This window comes from Uloborus diversus, chromosome 10, assembly GCF_026930045.1.
Source record: "Uloborus diversus isolate 005 chromosome 10, Udiv.v.3.1, whole genome shotgun sequence".
NCBI lineage: Eukaryota > Metazoa > Arthropoda > Arachnida > Araneae > Uloboridae > Uloborus > Uloborus diversus.
Window position 1 is genome coordinate 12,342,079 of NC_072740.1, and position 21,633 is coordinate 12,363,711.

Genomic DNA, 21,633 nt, shown 5'->3' on the forward strand with positions numbered 1-21,633 from the left:
GTTGGCGTACACAGTAGACTACGGGATTTCGATTTCTGGAATAAAAAATTTAGAAGATGTATTAATGTGAATACTGAAGGATTAAATGCTAACTAACAAAATATGCATCAATTTCATTCAAAAAGCATGATTTTGACTAGCAAATGAGGTTCACCAACAGTGAGGTTTTTCAGGCACTGCATACAATGCACAATATTTTCCATCCATCCGGGGGGTGGTTGATTAATTTCTCCTACCTGTAACGTTATTTTAGTTTTCAAAGTGGAGATATCGGAAACATGTCGCATATACACAACACCGTTAAGAAATCCCTATGGACAAAATTCACAAGATGAAAGATTGGGCGACCACGGTGGCCATACCGTATAAAATACATGACTAATCAAACTGATATCAGAGAAGTGTTGCCGCCATACACTTAGTACCTAAAGCCCAACGTGGGGTGTTGCACTATCTTACATGAATATTATTCAAGAAAGAAATCCGTTCTGCCTCGCCGAAATTTCTTCCTGACGACTTTTGGTATTATTCTTCTCTTGTTACAAATTGAAATTTCTTATTGGTTTTAGTAAATCTAATTTGTAAGCAACAAACATCTGTAGTAAAAAACTTGGTGTGTGCTGCATTTTTTTAGCATTTAATGCTTCAATATTCGCAAGTAATACACTTTTGCCAACGCCAAAATCCCCCCCCCCCCGGATGTGACTTTTGATTTTATTATTTTTTCTTTTTATTGTCGAAATCTAAATTCCATGGTCTGCTATGCACATGTACAACCATGAAATTTGGCAATGTTTCGTAAAACTTTTCTCCTTCCTTCTATTGATGTTTTTTTTTTCTTTTTGGACTCTTATATGGGCTCTGTATGTTTCTTACTAGCTTGATTTCATCTTCAGATTTTTTTTTTGAAATTTTATAATTTTGTTACATTTATCATAGAAAGTAGGACAAAATCTGGATAATTTCACTGAAATTCGTTAAACAATGAAAAAAAAGCTCTTAAAATGTGTAATTCAATTTAAAGAAGTTGCAATAATATTTTCAGTTTCATGTTTTTATCATTGACTTTTCTTTGATTTCTTTGCTTCGTTTCTCCCCTCCCCTCCCCCAGAGCTCCTTGTATAGTTCTTAGTTTGAGGAAACTAATACTTTAATTTTTAAGCTCATAAATTAACAATACGCTTACAAGACATTATGCAGTCAGATGAACTTAAATTTTGGTCCCTTAAAAAGCTTTGTGAATATTTTCCTTGAAAGCTCTCGAGATATCCTCACCATTTTGAGTAACATTTCAAAATGAAATTATTTAAGTACAATAAAATTTTGAGCCTCAGCTCTGGTTATTTTGTGTCAAAAGATGTGACACATACAAGTTTTAAATATCAGTTTGTTTAGCATTTGCAAATCGCCGAGACATATCTCAAATACTGCCAACAACAAAGTTGCAAAACCAAAGCAAAAATCGTTAATATCACATTAAGTACACTACAAATGATGCTCTTCTATTTGTAAAGGAGAAATGGCAGCTAATTTTACTCGCCTACTGGCTAAGGCATTTATATGGCTCGAATCAAAAACATCGCGTGACAAAGAGCTCAAACAGTTAATATTACTTTTCTCCCCTGCAGATTACACGATGTTTTCCCACGAAGACATGCAATATTTTTGCCCTTTTCTGATACCTATTTCTGATGACATTTTAGTAGCTATAAATTTTGCAGCAAAACTCTAAGAAGCGAAAGATTTGAATTTAACGTACTTTAATATTTTACGGCAATCTTTTCCACAGTTTTCTGAAATAGCTAAACAATGTTAAGTATTTTAGTACACTTTGATTGCCATATTTGAAAACGATTCCATGGACGCCCAGAGCTTAAATTTTTTGGAGAGTGGAAGTTCTTAATTGCCGAATGGAGCTCTAAATTTTGCCGAATGATGATAATTTTGTGAAATCGTCGGCCAAATAAGGAAATTTTTGGGAGGTCCCAGAGACCTCTCATCGGAGCACTTCTGAATGGCTCTCTGTCAAGCTCGTCATTTGGAGGGGGGGGGGGTCAGAGGGATGGGGAGTAAATGCCTACTCCCCCTCCAGGTTTGGGAAATTAATGTAACAGGCGTGTACTTGTGAGCAGACATGGTTTTTGCTGTTTTTGGTATAATTTACATTGAGTACATACCCTTTGCTCCTCCCGTAGAAAAATTCGAAATGATGGAGTTGTTCCTCTTGATAAAATATAAAGCCTGTAGCGAACATGGAAAAAGCAAAACTATAACGGTTTTGTACTTCGTAATGGGAAATGCAATGACTTTCCTGAAAGCAAGTGGGAAAAAATTACACGAGGAACAAAGATTGGATGGTGGAGAAAAAAATGAGATAAAATGAACTTGCTCATCATGGTCTAAGATCCAATTTAGGTTGACCTACCCTAATCGAGTTTTTTTATAAAATATACGCAGATAAATATGTTACAAACACATATAAAATTCTACATTAAAATGTTACAAATACTATGGTATAGGGTTGTCTGAGCAAAAGTGGTCCAATTTTGCTGCAAAATTGGACAGTGCAAATTTTCTGCAGATTTGTTAAATAAGAAGTAGATCTAAATTTTCCTTAAATGATACTTAATCGGCTCAAAACTCGACACTCTCGAAGGAAAAAGATGTGATGCCTTTATAAAATTCAACTAGAAATCTGCAGAGATTTTGCAGATTTCTGTAAAAAAAATTAAGTTGAAGATACTTGCAGAAAATCTGCCGAATTACTCACTTGTCGAAACTTCGAATCGCGACAACTCTATGGTTGGACCACTTTTGCTTAAACAATAGTATACCATCGTATTTGCAATATTTAATTTACATTTTTATGAATAACTTATTGGGAAACACAATGAGGGTTGGTCAACCTGTCGGATCTTGCACTATCACATGTGAGTCATAAGACACTTATACGCATAATTCAAATTGGAGTTTTTGATGGCAAAATAAATGACATTCAATTCACATATTATGATTCGAAGCGTAGCACGATGTAGTTGCCCCCACCCTTTCAAAAAAGCATTGTTATCTTTATTATTTCGTTTGCAAACAGAAAGAGTCAAAAAAAGAAGGTAAAAATCTATTGTACATTTAAATGGTTTTTCATGGAAAAAAAATAAATTTTTAAAATTTAAAAATATAGCATATTTACGGACTACATGTTTTTTTTTTTTTTTTTTTTTTTTTGTTTCACCAACAAAAAATTTTATGTGAAACAAATGCACCTTTGTCTTGTTTAAAAAAGAATGCATTAAATTGTTTTAAGCCAGCATAGAAAACACTTTGTAGATAGATAGAAGCAGTATTATAGTAGCAATTAGTGTTTGCAATTGTTAAAACAAATACTTTTCTTTGTCCTGAAATCAGAAAAAAAAATCTTCATAGGTGAGGAATATGTTGCAAGCTAATGTGAGTACTACGTTGGAGCCTATTTTTTTTTTGAAAGAGAAAAACTAAATATTTCTTTCCAGTCAAAACGAAAATAGGTCACTGAATATATTTTGTGACCATTTCATTGAAATTTCCATTGAATGAAATAATTGGCACTAAGAGTTGATAGTTGATGCGCTATGATTTCAAAAGTTTATAACCTATTAAAGGAAACTGAGGCGTTCAATCGTTATTCATTGAAGCATTGTGTTTACGATTACTATACTACCTTTTTATGAGTTTGATATTAAGATCATTTTAAGAAATAATGTTAAAACAATTCCCGTTTTCGTAAGATAATACAGACGGCCCATAAATTTTCTTAAATTCTTAAGCAAAACTATTTATGTACGCATATTTACGAAAACAATCCTTTATTTTCAAGACAAAATCATCATATCAAAAATGAAGTCTTAAACTGAACAATAAGTGGGAAAATTAAGGCAGGAAGAGAATAAAGTAGTGCTCCTTATGATCTGTCTTTGTTGCTCAGTTTTATGCTTTTCACCCGTTCGTTAAATTTGCTCCAAGCACACGATCATTCATTTTACCAGCACACTGAAATAAAGTTTATTCATTTGAATCTACTATGAAAAATCATTTTACTATGTTAAAAAGATAATTAAACACTATGAATATTTATACAATGATTTTAGTTATTTCTTTAACCTCAAAGTTTCTTTATTAGCATATAATGCAGTTATAACAGAATTATTTAGATTTAATGGTTTGTTTTCTTGCATACAAGCCGAAGTTTTTTGCTAAAAGCGGCAAACATTTTGGAGATGATACGTTACTCAAACTTTTTTTTGTGACTACTTATCAAAACAGAAAATTAAAAGGGCAAAAATATAACGTTTTACTATTAAAAAGATTATTTTAGCAGAACTATCTTTTGTTTCTATATTTTATGGAAATTGGGCTAGTAGGATGTTGTAATTGTTGTAATACTTCAAGTGTATTAAGACTGATATATATATATATATATATATATATATATATATATATATATGATTTAAATGAAAAAAATACGAAACAGATAACAAACAAATGGAATCTAAAAAATCTTTAACCTAAAAATGCGCAAAGCAGCATTGAAATAAGTAAAGAACGTATCAGTGGCGGATCCAGCCGATTGTTTTGGGAGGGGCCATCCGAAAATTTTGAACAAACTCCGAACTCCCCAGAAATTTTATTAAAATGAAGTTTTAAAACTCGATTTTCGGGGTATGGAGACATTAGGTGAGGGGTGGATTTAGGAATCTCCCTCGAAAATGTTTCAAAATTTAAATTTCCGAGTAATTTTTGAAAATTATGAAACTAAAAACGCATTTTGTTTATTTTTGATGATGTACGGAGAAAGGTCAAGTTTCGGGCGTTGGCCCCAAAATACTTTTTGAAAATAAAGCTTAGAAACCAAAATATTCTGTCATTATACGTTAAGAAGTTAGAAGAGGAGGTGTGCTCTTCTTGCTCTTCAGCTGTCAAGCCTAAAAATGCACCGTTAGGTAATGTTTGCTTACATTAAAGGAAGTGTGAAGGTTCTTAGAATCCTTCCTTCCTGGAAATATTTTGCCTTTGAGGCTCTAAAAATTCCATTTTTAATATATGTATACATATTTTAGAAAGGGGTGGAAAATTCGTGAGCTCTTCCAAAAACCTTCTTTTTAAGCTATCATCACGATATAAACTAGGGAGGGAGGGGGTCCTATTAAAAATCGTTTGTAATTGAAGTCCCAAAAAAATTCATTTAAGTTGCTTTTAAGCAAGTTAAGTGATAAGATCTGAATAAGCTAGTTTCCGTTGACATTTTTTCCAAATAAGACTTAAAATGCAATTTTTTGTTGCATTTGTGAAAGGGCATAGGAAAGGGGAGTTCTCCCCCTAGTTTCGAAATTAAAGCCATAAAAACGAAAATTTAGGCTCTCTTTGTTCTTGTGAACAATAGGTATACTCTGAGAACAGCAGCATTTAGAGATCGTCCAAGTGACTGTAGTTTGAATCGAGAAATGATGTAAAAGATGGAGAAAAATTTTGGAAATAAAAGTTTTGTTTTGAATATAGGGATATAATTTATCTCCCAATTAAGGCCTACACTTCTTTTTCCGTAAAACACATGTGCTAAATTTTGTTACCTTCTCATATTTTTTTTTTTTTTTGTTAAAAAAAATTCCTACAATCACAAGGCTTTGGGAGGGGACATGGCCCCCATGGCCCCCCTCTAGATCCGCCCCTGGAACGTATAAGTAATGGTGAAAAAGGTAAACAAAATTAAGTCCCAAAGCAAACAGAGAAAGTTAATTTTAAAAAATGCTAGAGAACACTGGTAAATAAAACTAGAAAAAGCAAATAAAAAGTGCGATCGGCTCCGTCGATACGTTGCTCTCTCCTGCATCCAGCGATTGCAGATTGTCATCACAGTTGCTGTTAAGGGAGTTTCACCATTTCACTTTTCCCCACTATTCCATTTTACCCTACATTACCCTAAATAAATTCTATAATCATTCAAACGAAATAGCTACACTGCTTTTCAAAATAAAAACAACTATTAAACAATTTCTAAATAGATATTATAGACATAAATTCAACTGCAGAGGGGTATAGTTTTTTTTTTTTTTTAGTGTTGAAAATTTTCCTTCGCTGTCATTGAACTTCTCAAATTTTCCATGGCGTTAATTATCCATCGATCTCCCCAAAAAAGAGGATAATCTTTTCAGAAGAATTAAAGCAAAATTAATCATGATACACATTAACTTAAGTTTGGGCAAATTAAGTTATAGTTGTATTATTAGCAAATAAGTAAAATATGCAAAATATACAATTTTATTAAATATATCTTTTTTTTTAGCAAAAGCTAAACATGCGTATTTCTCAATCTTACTTACTCGAAACTATTGGTAAACATGCCATAAAATCTATGAAACATTGTTTTAAATTATTCAAGAAACATGTACGGTTTTTCATTAAAAACAATAATTAAATTATCACCATCCGCAATTAAATGAAATAACATATATTGCGAACTGTAAGAGAATACGGGGCAAGTTAAATGGTGAAATATTTACTCTGTTTTTAGCATCCCCTATATTTTAGTATTTTAACTATATTTTAACACATGTAGTCAAGACACTTCAGTCAGGAAAAAGTTACCTCTGAAGATCAAAGCACACCATAATACAAGCATTTTTTTTCTAAATTGATGCAGTTCTTGTTATTCATGTTTTAAATATTAACTGAAGCCTATTAATGTTTCGTCATAACTTAACCATCGTCATAACTAAAACTTAACTTTCGTCATAACTAAAACTTAATATTATTCATTTAATATTAGGGGGGTTTTTTTAATGTTTTTTTTTTTAATGTACAATTAGTCAAGTGCATGCAGGGCAAAGTGAAATGGTTAACTTCTTTTAGTTATTCAATCCTATATTAAATCTCGTACGTATTCATTTATTAATTAATTATCTCTCATTTACATTCTTTCATTTAATAATTCCCATAATTCCCTTATTTATTCATCACACACACACACACACACACACACACACACACACAATTCACTTATTTTCTAACTACTTCACTATTTTATTCACTCATTTATTTTTTCTCATTTATTAATTAATTCGTTTATTGCTTGATTATTTATTCATTCGTTCTTTTATTTTCTCATTCATTTGATCGGAAATATTTTTAATGATTACATTGAAAATATTTCATTTGATTTTTTTTTTTTTTTTTTTTTTGCTCCATGAAAAAACGAGTGAAATTTTTCCACTTTTGTTTCACTGCAAAAAAATTAATAAATAAATAAATAAATAGTGTTTTAATTCAAGCTCTACCACAAAATACACTCTTCTTCATTTTTTATGAAATATTCAACAAGAAAATAAATAAACTTCTTTATTTTGAAAAACGTAAATTATCTTAACTCTTTCACTTTGCCCCCACATTTCCCAACTATGTGCAATTAAAATAATGTGCATTGCCAATATTATTATACGTAATGTGTATAATACAATACCAATATATACGACAAATAATATTTGAATTTTTATTACATCTGACATAAATGATTAGGAAGAAAAATAATATATAGCGTGAAGTAGAATTTTTTTCTCACATTTCACTGTAGAAAAAATCTAAATACATAAAAAAAATGTGTTTTAATATAAACTGAAAAACCCTGCATATTGCTCAAATTGTTTGCAGTATACTACTTTAGTGTTATATTGTATACTATGCATATTGTTATTTATACTATGCAAACACAGAATACATTTTAATAACATAACATTGTAAACATAATTCCACGTATTATAAACCTATGCTGTATATTTTACATAAAACATAATAAATGATTGAAACATGTGTATTATGCGTAGCAATATGTATAATTTTAAAACTTAAGTAATGTAGAACAGAAAATTGAAAACTGCTTTAGGGGTACGAAAATGTGTTATTTTGCATATATATAATTCTCCCTCATTCAAAACTCAGGAAATGTCTTCAATTCGATTTTTACACTCCATTAATGTATTTTCTATATTGTACGAAAAATTAGTAAAGTTGTTTCTGAAAAATGTTAAATTACGGATAACAGTAGTCATAACTAAATAACGTAATAATATACATTACCATTAATGATGTAATTCGGTTCTTACGCTGATTTCGATTCATATACATAAAATATAAAATAAATAAAAATACGAAAAAGTAAACTGCACTTGATTTTAAAAAAAATCTCGCGCTTCCAATTATCCATTTCTACTACAATGAGATGATTCATTCCTACTACAATGCGGATGATATAAAACTTCAGATTCCACGATCCAGGAGCAGGAGCAAAAACGTAAACAAATGGATTGGAGCATGTGCGAAACAAGTTATGACTCTGGTGACAACAATCAGAAAGCCGATCTTACCTGCTTTCTTCCATGTACTTCGAAATCGGGAAACTGTGGATGTCGTAGATCACTTCCAGAAAATGTGTGAAACTTTCCCTCCTCGTATCGATAGTAAGAATTATAGTAGACACACCTGGAAACTGTGTTCTCTTACCTCGCTTTTGGCGATTGATTCCACCTGACTCTCCGGGAAGCAACGCATGCGTCGGATCGATGCCTGTGACGTCATCAATAATGTCGCCGCGTGGCTGGATAAAATGTAGCATTAGAGCTTATTTTAGGAAAGAATTTTCACCCCCGAAAATAGAGAAATGCGTGTTGTGTTATGTTGGGTAGATTGTTGGGTTTATGAAAAGGCCTTGAACTATACCAAAGGAAACCTAATGGGTAGTTAAGGTTACGTATGCGCCGCAAATACTTGACACAGAGTATACTTTAAATTTTGCCGAGAAAATTGGGGATATTGTCAATCCACAGTTTAAATAGATACTTTAATGCTTTTTATTTCAATTGCATGTTTTTCTTTTTGTGTTATCTTGACGGAAAAGCAGTAAATGTATCATCTATTTTTCTTTTTATAAATACATCATTCTATTTAAAAATAGATCATTCTATTTATAAATGTATCATTCTATTTATAATTGTATCACTTTTTTTAGAAATGTATCGTTCTATTTAGAAATAAAAACATCATTCTGTTTATAAAAAATGCATCATTCTATTTACAAATGTATCATTCAAGTTTGAAATGTATCATTCTATTTCGAAATGTATCATTCTATTTAGAAATGTATTATCCTATTTAGAAATGTATCATTCTATTTAGAAATGTATCATTCTATTTAGAAATGTATATTTCTATTTAGAAATGTATATTTCTATTTAGAAATGTATCATTCTATTTAGAAATGTATCCTTTTTTTTTTGAACATACAGCAAGCATTATTCTTATTTCTTGAGACAAACATTTAGAAAAAAAACAAAGAATAAAAATTCATGTATTCAAAAAAACGCAATATTTTGTAACATCGAGCATAGGCATTATTACGGTTTTATATGTTTCTTTTCCCTCTGAAAATGAATTAACGAGGGAAAGTTTAAATACATTTTCAGAAATTATTTAGCTTTAATAATTGTTTTTGGCAATTTTCAATGAATTACATTTTTCAGGTGACTTTTTTTACAATGCAATTATTGCTTTAAAATTCAAATTTACACGTAGCTCTATCAATGAAACTCTTGGCATAATACTGTTGTGCTGCTATTCTCACATTCAATCACTATATTCTTCGGATAGATTGGAAGTGGTAAATTTTTACATCGAGCTAAATTGTTCTTACATAAATGATTTTATAACAATGTAAAAATGAGGGTTGAAATTTACAAGATTCTTGCATTCATTTTCTGATGACTTTTTTTTACGTTCAGGAATTCTAGATTTATCAAACACTATTTTACTTGATTCTAAAAACGCATAAGTTAGCGTTACATTTATCTCAATGTTTCTGTCACACTAAAATTTTACAATATTTTAATATTTTCAAACTGAAACAATACAGTATTAAGATTCTAAGAGAGGAAGAATAATTTAAAAATCTGCATCTTATTGAGCTAGAAGAGGGTAATTGTTTTATGAATTATGAAACTAACCCTGAAATTAATTTATGAATTATAAAAATATTTATTTTTAAAAAATCTTATATTTTGATGAAAAAATGAATCTAAAAGAGATTTTATGTAGTTATTCCATTTTTGAGCTCAAAATACTCATTAATTATTTATTTATTCTTGGCTTTGCTTAAAAACTATTTTTAGTACATTTTTAAGATACCTTACAGCTTTGTGTATCAATTTACTGCATCCTGTACCTATATTGGACATTCTGCTTTGGTTGGTGAAAAACAAGCCTCTAACATACTAATAGAAGCCCATGAAATAACAGCTAATTTGTTGAAATATTTTCCTTCAAATATGCAAAAGAAAAAGTATAGTTGTCCGTTGTTGATTGGCGTTTGCTTTGATAGATTTTCACGCAAAGGTTGTGTATCCAATTGAATTTTAAATATTTTTTAAGGTTATGTTTTTAACTAAAGGTTGATTGACTTGGATTATGAAAGATATTAGTAGCATTATTTTTTTAGATCATATTTTATAATCTGCATAAAATTATGTCAGTGTATTTCCGTGACACTTATGTACAATAACTCAAGTTACAAGAGAAACGACTTAGGGTAGCTTTGAACCTTGTCAGGTATCTTTACACCAAAAATTTTAGCATAAAATCCCTCGCAATAAATCATTAATCTTTCTTAGATCATATTTTAATCTGCATAAAATTATGTCAGTGTATTTCCGTGACACTTATTATTTACAATAACTCAAGTTACAAGAGAAACGACTTAGGGTAGCTTTGAACCTTGTCAGGTATCTTTGCACCAAAAATTTTTGCATAAAATCCCTCGCAATAAATAATTAATCTTTCTTAGATCATATTTTATAATCTGCATAAAATTATGTCAGTGTAATATTTCCGTGACACAAAATCAAATGAGATATTTACAAAATCTCAAGTTACAAGAGAAACGACTTAGGGTAGCTTTGAACCTTGTCAGGTATCTTTGCACCTAAAATTTTTGCATAAAATCCCTCGCAATAAATCATTAATCTTTCTTAGATCATATTTTATAATCTGCATAAAATTATGTCAGTGTATTTCCGTGACAGTTATTTTTTACAATAACTCAAGTTACAAGAAAAACGACTTAGGGTAACTTTGAACCTTGTCAGGTATCTTTGCAGCAAAAATTTTAGCATAAAATCCCTTGCAATATATCATTAATTGGACTTACAACTAATTTTCCATTTAAATATTATATTCGGGAATATAGGGCAAAATGAAATAGTGAAATATGTGCCCTGTTTTCAGCACCACCCATTTAGTAATATTTTGTCTGTGTGATAACAAATGTAGGCCACTTCACTCTGAAAAAATTCTCTTTGAAGATCAAACTTTATGATAATAAAAGCACTTTTTAAAAATTGATACTCATATTGTAATATTTTTGTTCAGTCAAAAATTATTTTTGTTACTTTAAAATTATAGTTTTGTTATTATTAACATTTGCACTATGATTTGGGAACTAATAATGTTCAATGCACTATTTATTTAATTAATATTAAGCTTATTTTTATTTTAAATGTTTTGTCCAGTTATTCAAGTGCATGCTGGGCACAAAGTTTATTTACTCATATATTAATTTTCAAATACTAATCAATTAGGGTTCTTTATTTATTCGTTTATTGCTTCACCTATTTATTCATTTTTTCATTGAATCTATTTTAGTTGCTCGTTCATTTGACCAAAAATATTTTAAATAATCAGATATTTTCGGTCACCATTTTCTTTGGCATGTAAATGCTGATTTTCATCGGCTTATCTCAACATTTACGATATTTCGAACTTTCACGGTAACATAAATACCGTATTAGTTTTTCTTTTATTTCACTTTTATTTGTATTAGCTTTATTTTGGTAATTTTTTTCGTCTTAATTCGACTTCACTCATCCATTTGATGTAATTAATGATACACATTACATTGATGTCAAGTGCTGTCAAGGCTCTACAGGATGAAGTAAGGAAGTATGGAGAATAGGGATCCTTACATCACTTTTCCTATCAATGAGATTAAATCAATTCTTCATAAAAACTTTTTTTACCGCAATGGGATGCATTTTCAGCAACAATTGCATTTTTAAGCACTTTTATGCTTATTTTAAAATCAATATCCCTTAAGAACAACTAATCGGCGCATCTAAAGGGAACTGAAAACTCCTGAGTCAGTTTGCTGAGCGCAAAACACAAATTCCTCTTGGCGCCTTGTCTTAAGAAATGCTGAGATAGGCAGGTAAATGTAACTAATGGCTTGGCTAAAACGGTACTACAGCAATTACTCCACATAATGGAAGTTCTAATGGCTCCATCGCAATTTCTCCCTTCCTGTTACAGCGATCCGGGAGGGGATGATCAGGAGGGACTTTATGATCGCACTTCTTCCCAGAAATTGATTCTTTTCGACCCGAAATGTAAGTTGAAGTCATATTTGCTGAGATTGCTTTTCGGAGTATCTTGGAGAAACTGTTCAGGAACATCTAGGAATGGAGAATTTGAAGAGGTGATAGGGGAATAGCGTTGAATTGTGATTAGGGAGTACCAAGATTGCTTGTTTGTGTCTGTGAATGTGTCACTAAAAAGGGGGGGGGGGTGTTGTGGTCATTATTTTTGTTTTTGTTAATACGTAACAAGGTAAAACCTTTAAATGGTTATATTTAATAAGATTGATATCTTTTTTTTTTTAAAAAAGGGTTTGAAGACTGCTAAAAAACAGGCATTTGCTTCATTAGTCTGAGAAAGTAAAATATTTTAAGATAAAAAAAACGGCACATTAAAGTAAAATATTTGTGTGCATGCAAGCTCTTAGACATGCTTCGCAAAATAGTTGTCGATTTTTGCGTCAATAATTTTGACTGAATTAACAAGATGAAAGTTTCTAAAGAATATTTAGTTTGGTACATATTTTGCAAATGAATAAAATAAACTTGCAATCTTAAACATAAAAAATATGATTCAAGAAAAGGTTACAGTCAATTATAGTAGTATAAGAGATTCGCGTGTGTTTGGAAATGTTTCGCAAAACGTAACTTACTATCTAAAATAACAAAAGATAAAAAAAAAACTCTAACTAAAGTAAATAGATTCATATGTAAGTGTGAGTGAAGACATGTATCGAAAAAAAAAACCCTTCAATTTTTCGATCCATAGTTTGGCTTTAAGAATAAACAATAAAAACTATTTTTAGGGAACAACTCGAATTCAACGTGATACATGATTATTTTTCAAAAAAGGGAACCTGCTAATTTTTCATGTAAGATCAAAATGGATAATAAATAAGATGAGGAAATAGTTAACTGAATTTGAAGCAATTTTGCGCATTAAAAGTTCAACATAGCTGTTACTTCGTAGAAGGCATGATTTACTTCTTTGTTTGTGAGAAAAACATGCTAAATAAAGAATTTCGTTTAAAGAAGAGCCATGGATTAAAAAAAATGTTTAATGTTACTATCCAAATTATTCATGTAAGAAAAGAATGAATACACACATACATACATGTGAGTTAGAGAACATTCATTGAAAAAATTGCATCAAATTTGAGCATAATCTGCATTTTTTCACTTTGATCTTTAACTCAAAAAGTTTTTTCCACAACTACGTTAATACACTTCTACGTTTCTAACTTTCCCATCTACGTTAATATTGCCATGGGAAGATAAAGAGCAAAATCAAAAAATATTTCATTTTGTTTTTGGAAGGGGGGTGGGGGGGGGGGGTTGTCATCTATTGTGCATTAGCTTTACTGTCCAAACTTGCTTATTTGGTTTCGGCTGAAAATAAAGCACGAAAAAAATGTCCATGGCCAAAATTTCTCTATTGTTAGTTTGGAATCCAAAACGCGTTTCTTTAACTATCTAAAAACTAATTTCTGCATATACTGCTCTTTACCTTCCCACGGCAGAATGCACTGCTACGTGTGCATCTTTCGCAGCACTGAGAAAATTTCGACAATTTTCAGTTTCGCTCCAGCACTACCACAGCTACAATTCACCTTCTGGGGGGAGGGGGTCATAAGAGTCATTATATGGGTATAAAATGTTAAATTCGGACTGGCAACATGTTAAGACCAAGGATTCCGGGGGGCTGGTGGGTGTCTCTCTCGCATGACGCCTGGTATTACTAGCATGCAAGATACCGACGAAACTGCAGTCTCTGCATATGGTAACCGGACTGTCAGTATCTTATATGTAGTTGTGTGTTTTTTTAATGCAGTGACACATTAGGTTCGGCACAATTTGAAAAATTTTGTTGTTATAAACATTAAAACTTTCCTCGGTATAAATTCCTAACCATTTACCCAACAATCACTTTACACATGCGTGCAAACATACCAATTAATGAGAACGTAGATTCTTTTCTATTAGAAGATCATGCTGCGAAACTAATGTCGACGAAGGAGAAAAAAATTTCGTATGCGAACTTGTCATGCAAGAGTGAAGTTTATTCTCTTATTTAATAAATCCAGTATTGCCCAACACTGTTGGGAATCGAATCACTCTTTTGATTTTAACTCTTATCAAATTATCCAAAAATGTCCCAATCCGTTAGATCTTGATTTTTGGGAAGCTTTCCACATCCTGAGGAACCGTTCTAATTTAGTTAACGATCTTACTGCAATTCCTTATTTTTCTTCTGTGTAGACTCCTTTTTTAAAATTGGTTTAGTTTTTCTATTATTTTTATGTAAACGTCGTACATTTCTTACTTTTATTGTTTTCATTTTTTGCTTTCTTATTTTGTTTTTGTGATTAACTAATTCCAATAAGTTTATCCTTCACTTTGTTTTTTCCTGCATTTCTCCATTTCATACATTGCTTCTATATATAGTTTTTCCCGCTGGTAAATTTATTGCTAATTTATTCAGAGTGGTTTCATTTTTGGAATTTTCGCATTGTTTATGGGTTTTCTTGGAAAATTTATTACTTAACGGTTTTTTCCTGATAAAATTATATAATAAATTTTGGCTCCAAGTGTCATTTTATCTTTTTTGTTTCGTTTAATGTTTAATTTCGATTTTTTGATATTTATACTATCTCCTGTTCCACCGTGTTGCTTTTCTCGGATGACTTTTCATCCAGAACACACCTCTTTGCATTGAAAAAGGTGTTCCTTGTAACACCGAAACACGTGTCTGCAATTTTTTTGCAATTTTTGTGCTTAATGACGTTGGATTACTGATTTTTTGAATCTCCAGCAGAACGGTATTTATTCGTTATTAAGGAAAAGGATGGTAAAAAATGTTTAAAGTAAGAATCAAAGTACCAATAAATCGTCCGATAACTTTAATTCTTACTTAACGCGTTTTTTTTTTTTTTTTTACCTAATTCCGGACAACATTTTGAAATTTTATATTGGAGGAAAGTATAGTGAAGCTCTGGTTAGTTGGTCTATGACCTTGACAATGTTCACCTCTTTTTCGGGTTACAGGGAATTGCAACTGTCGCTGAGTTGAGATGCATTACTTTCGCAGTAGTTTTGCTAACATATTCAAACTCAAATCCGCTCCAGTAACACGTTCCTTTTTTACTGAACTCCCTCAAAAATAAGTAAACACTGCGAAGGTCATAAATCTACTAGCCAGAGCAGCACTGTATGTTGCCTTCAGTTTTTTACGTTTGTATGCTTACATAGTAAAAAATGTATCTTTATATAATTTTTTTTTTTTTACTTGTTGGAAATTACGAAAGACTACATTTAAAAATTTGAAAGAATAAATTTGATTTTTTTTCCAAACTAGTTAAAAATTTTCTTGACATAAAATGTTATTTAGGTCATTTTTAAATATATTACTATTTTATCTTTTAAAATGATATATTTAAAATGATTTGGAGCCTGAACCAAAGGAGAGGAAGAGATATCTAGTTAACCGTTACAAAATTTGTTATTAGGAATAGCAGGTTCATTTCATTCCGCACCAACTCGTTTAAATCATCAGTTTTTATGCTAGAATACAGCACCTGTTTTGAGTCTATTAAAAGTGTGCTAATGATGAACGACTGGTCCCAAGGTAGTGTTTGAGCTTTTCTTTATTAATTACATTTTAATTCACTTGGCATCACACCATAACTTAGTTAATGAGAAAAACTAGAGTGCAAAAGAAGAATCAGCTATTTAACGCGTGTTTGCGTGACATGAGTTAGTAGCCCAAAAGAAAGTTTTTCGATGTTTATTTTTATTATTGTTATTTAATTATTTTTCTGATGAAAGACATTGTATTCCAGAGAATGAAACAAGATTTCTAATGTATGATAAGGATTATTTTAAGTTAAGTAAGAATTATTTTAATCAAGGATTTACTTTTATAATCACTTGCAGTTTCTGTACACGTAATTTAGAAAATTTACGCAATTCAGGGAATATTTTTAGGGTTATTAATAATCATTGCCAGTAAATCGTGTTAGTAATGAAAGCGCATATATTTACCTTTTCAGTCATTTATTTACTTACTTCTGAACGACTTTAGGAAGTTGCAATCTAAGCCTGCCCAAATTTCGAGCTCACTTTCTCTTTTCAATATCTCATTAAGTTCGAGTAATGAGTAGATATTACTTGAATTCAATCACATTTAAAAGTACATTTTTAATAAAAATATGCTAAAATCAAACGTAATACAAAGATATTTAAAGTTTTCTCTACAATATAGCTTATAGTCATAGTTCTAGTGCTAAACCTAACAACATGGCCGGGGTCCGACTAAAATATGACCATAGTAACTATTTTCTTTTTCTTTTAAGAACAAGGATCTTTTATAAGCCGTGTTACATTGAATTTGCATATAAACTCTGAGAAATATTTTATCAGGTGCTCAAAATTTTTTCCTGGTTTTTAACAATTTAGTTTTTTTTGCTTATGGGCATGACATTCTAAGAGTTCAGTAAGCCTATGGTTCTTATTGGGATAGTGCCACTTTGGAACACATGATGTACACCAATTTTTCATTCAAAATATTCCTAAAAAGATGTGTTTAGAACATTTTTATGTAATTATGTAATCGACATAACTTGTGTTTATTTATAAGTTTTTTTACTGCAAATCCAAGTAGTTAATCATTACCACTTTAAATATTTGTACTAAATTTTAAATAACTTTGTGAAACCTGTCAAAACATCCATCTTTTCCTAAACGGTTCCATGTAAACTGTAATTCAATTTTTGAACATTTCACATACATTTATAGGATTGAAATCTACACAATAATTTAGGCAATGGTTTTAAAATACCAGGTAAAAATGTGACAACAATTGATTTATATCATGCAATTGGAAAAGAAAAAGGAATAAGAAAAGTATCCCAAAGGGAGCTACTCTCCCTAGTATACATGTTTATATTTTTGTCCGTGTGCGCCCCCAACTAAAGCCCTGTATCCGTCTCTTAAGTGGCGACACACTTTGATCTATGCACTGCGTGCCGCTTTCGACTGCGATTGGAGGTGGGCAATCACGTGGGCTCAGTCCGCCATTTTGTGTCGCTGCCTGTGTGATTTCACTGTGCGGAATACCAGATTTTTTCTCTTTGCTCTTCGTAATTTTCATCAAAAGCTATTTTAAATGTGACGATGCCTTGGTGTAGTGCATTTGGATGTTCAAACAGTTCAAAATCGGGTCAAAAGTTGTATCGATTACCTATGGGTAAATGAAATGAAGTGCCGCCTCATAGATTATGTAAATATTTTATCATAAAGAACTGACATCTATTTGGTATTTCAAATTAATTTTAATACATCTACCTACTCCATGTATGTATCATGTACTTTTCGCACATTGCTTAACGTAAAAAATAGTTTGTGTGTAACATCATTTCAAATTTCAAACACTTTTCCACTAATAGTGAAATACTGTTGCAAATACAGATATCTTCTGTTTTTCAATTCAATTCTGTGCAATTTCAGATACTTTTTGAAATTATTGTTGAAACCGTAATATTTTTTACTTTTCATGAAAATGTCTGATAGTGTGTTGATTTTTATGGTATGATAAGGATATTCACTAAAAGCATATATAGTACCTTCAAATATTGTAAAAAGCTTAACTATGTAACGGCACCTAATAAATTGCTAGCAGCAGTAAAATATTTGCCCTGTTTTTAAAACTGATAGTTCTGAGTTTAAGAGAACAAAGCCGTCAGAATTTAAATATGCTAATTATTTTTATTTATTTCTAGTGTAAATTTTCTATTGTTTAGTTAGTTTCAAAATGTCTCAATAACTGTAGCAAAATTGTTTTAAGAAAACATAGTTTTGCTTTTAATTGTGTCATAGGCATGAGTTTCAGTGTGTTGCCAAGTTAATTATTCATCTATTTTGTGCTAAAATCTCAAGATATTAAAAATGTGAAATTATTTATTAAAAAATTAAGCTTCTTTGAGATTGCAGTAACATATAACTCAAGCCAATTTATACAATTATATGAAGATTTTTTTTTTTTATTTATTTTTTTTTTTATTTTTTATTTTTTTTTATTTATTTATTTATTTTTTTTTTTTTTTTTTTTGTCCGGAAAAATGCTGTTCTCGTTTAATTATTTCTTCGACGCGAAAATGTTTCAATAAAAAAAATATATATGATTTATTCTAGTGTCTGTTGATTTATTAAAATTCATTATTGCAATTTATAACAGTTCGTCAAAGATGTAATCTGCACTCTTTTATTTGAATTCCTATTGGTATCAAATGATTCAATTAATATTATTTTTTTAATATTGATTTAAAACTGGTTAAAACACTTTATTATGATTTTGTTGATTTTTTAAGAACTAGTAGTAACTTTAAAAATCTGATTTAAATGAAAGGCATTTTTTAATGTAAAATCGTCATGAGAAACAAGCAAGTGTTGGTAAAATTCAAAAAAAAAAAAAGAGTCCTGCTGAAAATAAACCTTATTAATTAAGGCAAAAAGAAATTTTGCAATTTTTTAGATGTGAATAATTTTCTATAAGAAAACTACACACATTAGTAATATAAATGATACATGAATAAGTTCAAACTCTTGCCCAAGTTACAAACAATTCATAACGTAGTTAATTTAGCTCACTACTTTTCTACTACATCAAATTTCTAACAATAAATCGCATATTCAAAACACTTCAGGTAATTTGTAACTCAGAAGGTCTTTATGGTGGAAAAAAAAAAAAAGAAATTACTCCTAAAAATATCGAAAATTCCTTCGAAACACATTTTTACTAATATGCGGTTTAATAATAAAAAATACATTTTACTAAGATAAAATTCAACATTTTTGTACGTATATTGTCAGTTACATAAGTTACCCTTAAAAACCTGCAAACATTCGTTGATAAAGGATACTTTTCAATGAGCGAAACTCGGTATTTTTCTACTATTGAGATAGGGAGGAAGTTGCGGAACGACACAAAATGGCGGACGATGGAGCATGTCGCCACTTAAGAGACGGATCGAGGGCTTTACCCCCCCAACGGCAGAAAAAAATAAAATGTCTGAAAATGCGCAATCATCACTTTTACTCTCACTTCTATATCACAGTTTTAAGTACTAAAGTTCTTTTGAAGAGTCATTACAAAGTTAGCTCGAAACAATCGTAAATGAAGCAGAGAACTAATAAATAATGTAGGGCACCGCAGTATCTCGTAGTTACATTATCCTGAATTCAATATAATCGATTCGGGAAAGTGTCCAATACGAAGAACTCGTTACTTTCCAAATCAGAATTTAGTTGCTCGAAAGTATTTTTATTGTAAGCGATTTCTAAATATAAAAGTAAATAATATGATAATTTATTTTCTGAATGTTTCAAAATTATATCTACTGAAAAAGAAACAAACATTATTACTAAACTTTGATTTAAAAAAAAAACTTTTTTTCACAGTGACAACTTCGGACAATAGTGACACGTACATATTTGAATTTGCAAACACACGAAGTACCTAAATGTCTACAATATGTTTCCCTCATCACTCACCATTTCTTTAGTTTTGAAAATCATCAGAAGTGTTATTATGCAGTTTAGGTTTTTTAATTCATGGTGTGTTAAAAATAATGTTGTAAAATTATCTATGGGGATGTATGATATAGAATATGGTTACGAAGTTTTAAAGAATATTAGGGAGTTTTTTTCCAGAGATGTGGAGTCGAAGGAAAATAGCAGACTCCGGCTCCTGGATTTTGAAACTTCCGACTCCGACTCCAACTCTGACTCTGGCTTATTTATTTATTTACTTATTTAGTTTTTCAATTCGCCTCTTTTCTATTAAACTTTCGCGTTGTATGAAATTGAAAAACAAAGATACATATAATTTTAGAAATTCGATTTGAAAATCAAATTTTACAATAGTTGCGATTTTTAAAGAGAGATTATTTTTTAAAAAATGTAAAAGATTAATTTACTCCTCTTTTCATGTTTAAACTCTCTTGAAGGAGCGGTCCACCCCGGGGGACACCCATCTGGTGCGTGACATTCCAAGTTAATTTCAGAGTTTCGGAAAATTTTCCCTAATAAATCTTAAATTAAATTTCATTTATAAAATTTAAGCGACAAAAGTGCACTACATTCAGAGGCGAACTGAATACCCCAAGAGGGCACCAACCTTGACTCTCAAAGGACGAAAAAAAAAAAAAAACATTGAAAACGCACAGGTTTTAGGGCAAAAAAAAAAACCCCCAAAGGTACGCAGGTTTGAGGAGCAAAACGAAAACTGAAGGCACACAGGTTTGAGGGCGCAGTAAGAAATGAAGGCGCGGAGGGGCTCAAGGGCTCAAGGGCTCAAAATAAAAAATAAAAAAGAAGGCGCACACGTTCGACGACGCAAATACAGTAAAATGAAAAAGAAAAACGTTTGAATGTGGTGACAAAAACAGAAAGCGCAGAGGTTTGGGGGCACAAAAAAAAAAAAAAAAAAAACGAAGTTGCGCAGACTTGAGGGCTCAAACAAAATCAAAAGCGCTCAGGTTCAATCACGCAAAACAAAAAAAAAAAAAAAAAAGAAAGAAAGAAAAAAACCGAAGTCGCACAGGTTTGAGGGTACAAAAGAAAAGAAAACAAAAACGCATAGGTTTGAGGACGCAAAAAAAAAAAAAAAAAAAAAAAAAAAAAAAAAAAAAAAAAAAACGAGAATACGTTCGAGGGTGCCGAATGGCCGACGGGCCAGTTCGCAGCAGTTATTGAGTGTTGCGATATAGAATAGAAATAGTAGAACTATAGAAATAGTATTTAGGTTTTAAAAAACATTAGATATATTTTATCAGATCTTTTGGATTCGTGCTTTGGTGTCAAAATTTATTTGAATTTGCCGAACATCCTCAAAAGTTTCCACCCGAGCTTCGGATCCTGACTAGCTCAAGGGATACGTTCTTTTTACTATTTTGTAACTGAGATCGAAGTAAAAAATATATTACAATTTTTTTCCGAAAGTGATAACTTGAAAATGTTAGTCAGGCAACAAAACCGTTAGCTGACAGTTGCTATTAGTTAAAGAAAGTTATAAAACAAGCAAACTAGGGGAAAACTACAGAAAGTTCGATGAACAATCAACTCAGCTGCTTGCCAATGGTAGCTATTTACTTATTAGTAGCCTTTTATATATGAATGAACCAATTCAGTTTTTTTTTTTTTTTTTCTAAATGCA

The 21,633-nt window shown here is 30.8% G+C and overlaps 1 protein-coding gene across 2 annotated transcripts in view; it reads left to right on the top strand.

The window, feature by feature from the left end:
- LOC129231868 (cytochrome P450 3A8-like) overlaps positions 1-21,633 on the top strand; it is a 220,151-nt gene that overhangs the window by 146,107 nt on the left and 52,411 nt on the right. The gene's annotated exons all lie outside the window — the stretch shown is intronic.